This window comes from Pteropus vampyrus, unplaced genomic scaffold (assembly GCF_000151845.1).
Source record: "Pteropus vampyrus isolate Shadow unplaced genomic scaffold, Pvam_2.0 Scaffold67, whole genome shotgun sequence".
NCBI lineage: Eukaryota > Metazoa > Chordata > Mammalia > Chiroptera > Pteropodidae > Pteropus > Pteropus vampyrus.
In genome coordinates this window covers 2,612,133-2,618,420 of record NW_011888848.1, presented here as the reverse complement: position 1 = coordinate 2,618,420, position 6,288 = coordinate 2,612,133, and the positions used below count along the sequence as shown (strand labels likewise).

The following is a 6,288-nucleotide window of genomic DNA, read 5'->3' as shown; positions in this document are numbered from 1 at the left end:
ACAAGGGAAAGAAATATTCTTTTTATTATAGTTGTGATAGAATATACATGACTATATACATCTGACAATTCCTAACACCTAAAATGTGAATTTTAGACATGAATGTTAATTTACTGAATATAAATTATACCTTAATAAATTTGGTTTAAATTTTTAAAAAAATTGAAAACGTCAGGAAGCCTAGATATATTCCTCAGAGCGCTTAACCACACCAGAAAGGCAGGTTTGGTGGTACTGTTCTCTAGAGGACTTTTCAACATGCACATGCCAACTAATGTGTAGTTGTCAGTCAGATATAAATGAAGGGCAAGCTCTGTTCTTAATGAGCTTGGTGACTAGTGAAGTAGAATTGCTATGTCACTACCATCTCCAGTTAATTATAGAGTATGAGGACAAAAGTAAAATGCTTGTACAACATTTCCCCTTCCAAAGTTTCCCTCCTTATATTTTGGATAAGGAAAAATAGCTGGTACTTAATATTCAGGGTTACTATGAATTGTATCTCCCCAAATTGTATATGTTGAAGCCTTAACCCCCAATGCAATGTTATTTGGTGATGGGGCCTTTGGGAGATGATTCAGTTTAGATGAGGTCGTGAGGAAGGGGCCATGGCTATTTATGCCCTTATAAGAAGAGACACCAGAGAGGTTACTTCATCTCTACCATATGAGGACACAGAGAGAAGGCAGCTTTCTGAAAGCCAGAGAGAGAACCCTCACTAGAAATCAACTATGCTGGCACTTTGTTCTTGGACTTCCCAGCCTCCAGAACTGTGAGAAACAAATTCCTATTGTTTAAGCCACCAAGTCTATGGTATTTTATTATGGCAGCTCATGTTAATACTAGGACCCTTAGGCTTTTAGAGTTTCAATTAACTGTAAGGAGACGAGGCACTACAATGATTGTACACCCTGACTCAACATCAATTCTGGACTTGACACTAAACCGTGCTAACATTTAAATGTATTGGGGTCAGGACACTTTCTCATTAGAAAATCAAGCTAGAATAGTGACTATTAGAAGTCATCAACTCCTAAACATATTTAATGCAAAGGTACTCGGCAGGGATAGAGAATTGGAGGGTGGGAGTGGGGGAAATAATTTTATTATGTACGACACGGTAGACAATTTGATACTTGGGGAAAAAATGGATTTTGAAGAAAAGCAGACTTGAATTCAAATCGTGGCCTTTTCTCTTAAAAGCTGTGTGGTTTTGAGCAAGTTATTTAAATTCTGAAACTCAAACTCTTCATCCATAAAATGTAGATTCTACCTCAGATCTTGTTGTGAACATTAAATAACATAATATCCCCAAGATATACCTTATATACAGTAGATTAGTTAGTTCTTCTTGCTTTTACTGCCAAGGCTGATCCTAGGAAAATAGGTCATTGATCTACAATTTAAAAAAAGCCAAATGCCAGAAACCCTTAAGAAAAAGCAAAGGAATTTCACAGAACTGAAGATCAAGCACCTGAGAAAGAAGTTTGCCTAAAAGATGCTTCTAAAGGCAAGGAGGAAGCTTATCTATGACAGAGCTAAGCACTATCACAAAGAATATAGACAAATGTACAGAACTAAGATTCAGATGGCTAGGATGACAAGAAAAGCTGGCAACTTCTATGTACCTGCAGAACCCAAATTGGCATTTGTCGTCAGGATCAGAGGCATCAACAGTGTGAGCCCCAAGATCTGAAAGGTGCTACAGCTTCTGCGCCTTTGCTAGATTTTTAATGGCACCTTTGTTAAGCTCAACAAGGCTTCCATTAACATACTGAGGGTCACAGAGCCATACATCGCCTGGAGGTACCCAAACCTGAAGTCAGTTAGGGAATTGATCTACAAGTGTCATTATGGCAAAATCAATAAAAAGTGAATTGCCCTGACAGATAACACATTGATTGCTCATTCTCTTGGTAAATATGGCATCATCTGCATGGAGGATCTGATTCATGAGATCTATACTATTGGAAAATGGTTCAAGAAGCAAACAACTTCCTATGGCCCTTCAAGTTGTCTTCTCCACAAGGTTTGGAATGAAGCAAAAGATCACCCATTTTGTAGAAGGTAGAGATGCTGGCAACAGGGAAGACCAGATCAACAGGCTTATTAGAAGGATGAACAAAGGTATCTACCATGGTTATTTTTGTAATCTGGTCAATTATTAAACAGTGCCTCTTCAAATTGAAAAAAAAGCCAAATGATCTAAATATAAGCTGGAAACTGTGCCCCAGCATTATCTCTCTTGGGAAATATTTAAAATAAGTAAATTTTTGAAGCTCAACATCAAGGAGCAGTTCCTGTCATATGAAATGCAAATAAATATTTATAGAAGGAAGAGCTGCTGGAAAGTGGTTTGGTTCCAAAAACTAATGCTTAATGATAGAATGACCAGTCTCCACATTAGAAAAGTGAAGATGTGTTTTAGGTTGTGTGGGAATACAAGAAACTTATGGAAGTACCTCAAGAACCACCACCCTGTCCTCTACATTTACCCTATGTTTATAATAGATTGATGCCGATTATAACATTTCAAAAGAGGAGAAAGTAGGAAAATCAAGAGCCTACTGAAGCAGGAATTTGTTAAAGTTTCTAAAAACGCTTGGTTTATATCTGGGAATGAGAAGTAATGCTGAAAAATATTCTTGAATATAATCATAAGCCAAGTTTAAATTAGTTCTAAGAAGGCCTACACATAATACACAATTCATAATGGATCCAGCATACATTTAATCTCAACTAATGGCACAAAGACTTTATTTTTTTTCTTCAACTTTTTATTTTTTTAATTAATTAATTAATTTATTTTTTATGGTGACATTGGTTAACAAAATCTAATAAGTTTCAGCTGTACACTTTAACAGTAAGGCATATATATTTTTACACTGTGTGTTCATCTCCCATAGTTAGATTTCTTTCTATCACCACATATTTAACCCCCTTTACCCCATCTACCTCTCCCCTCCTCTTTCCTCTCTAGTAACTGCTAGTCCATTGTCCATGACCATGAGTCTGTTTGTCCTGTTCATTTGTTGCTAATTCAGGACTTTTAAGCATCCAAAGGCCATTCCATTGGCTTCATTACCTCTGTGAATGGTGAGCACTGACCTCTAGTGGCAAGCTTGGTTAATCACAGCTCGGTCCTTCAGTGACCCCAGAGAAAGCACCCACGCCAGGGGAGGGCTTGCATAAGAAAAACAGTTCTCTAGGCTGTCAGCCCTAAGAATCCAGTGAGATCATATTTACATCTTTTTTTTTTTAATCATGAGCATTTCTCTCAGCTCACAATGGAAATTTTAAAGAGGTGGTTTGTTAATCTTTATGGAAAAACTCTAAGAAGCAAAAGCTAAAATCTGAACTCTCTAGGATTTAGAATCTGGATATATAACCTCAGAAGCTCATACAAACTAAACAATGGAGTTTCAGTGATCTTACATATGCATTTGTTTATTCTATTTACTATGTTCCATTGGGAACTATAAAGATGTTGGTTAGTCAGTTAAAAATAGGGCTAGGAATTCTATGCAGAAAAACAATTAGATATTATGCAAAGGCACAAAAGTACATTGGAAATTTATAGGGAAAAGAGGACTCATAAGTTTAATTTATTTTCCTGCCTCTCATAGAGGAATCAAACATGCAAGCAATTATAAATAAAAAATATGGGGAAGGAAAAAGAAACAGAACAATAAGATAAAAAGATGCATCAGGTAACTATAAATTTTAGGGTTTGAATTTGTTTAAGGGGTAGGCAGTAGAAGTTATTTTAAAGGTAAATAATCTATTCCAATCCTATCATTTTTAAAAGAGGAAAATAATAGTTCCAGAAACATGACTTGACTTTCCTAAAGTCCCAAATCAATAAGTGGAAAATTACTATTCAATTTTTTTTCAGTAGTTTTTCCATCACAGGCTATGTCCTACGTTATAAGAACTAAGCTTCTGTTCAACTTGGACTTTGAGAAAATTCTTAAATGTAAAATAGGCTATTTTCAAGGAAACCTCTTCTCCTGTAGCTACACCTGGAGATAAGCTCATTGAATAAAATACTATACATTTACCATTGCCTAATGCAAATGGATAAAGAATGAAGGTGACACTGGATATATAACCTCAGGAGCTCTATATCAGCTTTTATTTCATCATCTATGTACTTTAAAGTTTAATTTTATATTTTTAAATGTTCTTATATATCACAAATGATTCCAAATATACCTCAGTTAAGGTACAATATTATTTTCTTTCTCTCTTAAATATGAATATCAGTCAAATTCAGATTATTTTTAATAGAGTTCTCCTGTCTTTTCTTTCCCTTTCCATCATTCACATCATTTGCTGCTCTGCTTCTACCCTAGGCAGCAAAGCCAGATGGGCTATTTGAATCTATGTTCCTAGAATATCTAAAAGTGAGAAAGAGGTGATTTAGAAATCTGTGGAAAAAATCCTTTTTTTCATGATTTCTACTCAAGAGGTTCGGATTGTTTGGATAAGTTTCGAATAAACATCTCTCTTCTTAGTGCAGTTGATGCATATTTTTTAGCCTCCAGAGGGGAACACTGATCTGCTAAAATTGTCATTTTTCAGCTAAATTATAATTTGCTAATCCCTTAAGACCATCTGACAGGCTTCATGGCTATTCTGTCAGACTTCAGTATAAATAATGTTTTAAATAAAATCGAGAAAAGCTTATTTGGGGAAAGAAAAATGACACAGAATGAGGGTATCACTCATCTAAAACTATTCTACTTAATTAAGTAAGAACAAATTGCATTATACTATGTAATAAACTCTGTTGCTAAACCTAAGTTTAGAGACTGGGCTTTTATGAACAGCTGATTATTGTGAGTAAACAAAAGTATTATACAGATATAAAGGAACTATTATTTATTAAGAGTTAGAAATTTATAAATACAATTCTATAAATAATATACAATGTTATAAATATATAATACAAAACTCTACTGAACATAAGATTCATTAAAATTAGGATTTCATAGTGTCTCAGTATTATTCTATGAATATCAGTTATCATTGAACATGGACTCAAATTTTGGTTAAATAAAGGTTTTATTAAAAGAATATTGGAAAAGTAACTATCAGACTTGATAAGATGAGACCGCCAGCTCCCACTGGGACCTTCGTTTGCAAGTCAGGACTTCCACTTGTACATCTGTTACTCAAACTAGCACATGTTGAATAGGATGTCAAACTTGGCTTTGCAAGAGAGTCTGAAACTACCAGCAACTTTTTCTCAACGCTTTCGTAAATAAAATTTGATATTTTTGACAAGAAAATTTTACTTTTTTGAAAATCATTTCACTTGAGTGGCTAAATCATATATACCATTTAATTCAGCTAAACTCAATTTTACTTTTTTGAAACTTTTTTGAGAATTTTACTTTTTTGAAAATCATTTCACTAAAGAACATTATGAGGCAAACAAACAAATATGTATATGAATCATAATTTAGCATTATTTAAAATGTCAAAAAAAATTGGATGGAGCTATATGTTGAACATAGGGGAATGGTGAACTGCATTAGTGTATAGCTATATGATGAACTATTCTGGGGCCATTACAAATTATGTTTCATGAAGTTTAAATAACCATGAAAAAAGACTCATAATAAAATGTTAAGTAAAAAAGTTTATGTACAAACTTGAATTTAGCTTTATTCAAATATGCATAGAAAAAAAAAAATCCTAGTGAGGAATATACCAAAATATTAACCATCATTTTCATGGGGGAGTGAATTATTGACAATTTTAGCTTTCATCTTTGGAAAGTTGTTTCTTCAAGGCATTTGAGGGCAGATAAAGAATAACTGCTCTTATATTTTATTTATGGCTATAAATCACTACATTCTTAATTTTTTCAATTGAAATTGCATACGTTTTTCATTTCTTTTCTTTTTTTCCTCTCTCAGCATGCACCCCATGCCAGACTGCAAGGGCACACAATAAGAAGAAAGCTTTAGTGTACATAATTCTTTATAGATTTTACATTCCTTTCATTTTTTATTTGACCCCAATAATCTCAAGATAAGACAGGATAAAGCAACTTACAGACTTCTTGGATTTTTCTGTTATTAATATAGACATATTAGTACTTTAGTGTCTATAGAAAATGTTATTAAAATAAATGTTTTTCTTTGAGTATCTAACACTAGGAAAGTACTAAGCTTAAATCCTAGTTACTCCACTTAGATAAGTTAGATTACAACTTTCATGTCATCTTTTCAGAGAGGCAACCCCCACATACCCACTCTTATCTGAAATGATTTGCTT

At 33.7% G+C, this 6,288-nt stretch overlaps 1 pseudogene; it reads left to right on the top strand.

Moving 5' to 3' along the window:
• Positions 1 to 1,417: 1,417 nt before the first annotated feature.
• On the top strand, positions 1,418 to 2,195 carry LOC105293050 (annotated as a pseudogene).
• Positions 2,196 to 6,288: the final 4,093 nt, after the last annotated feature.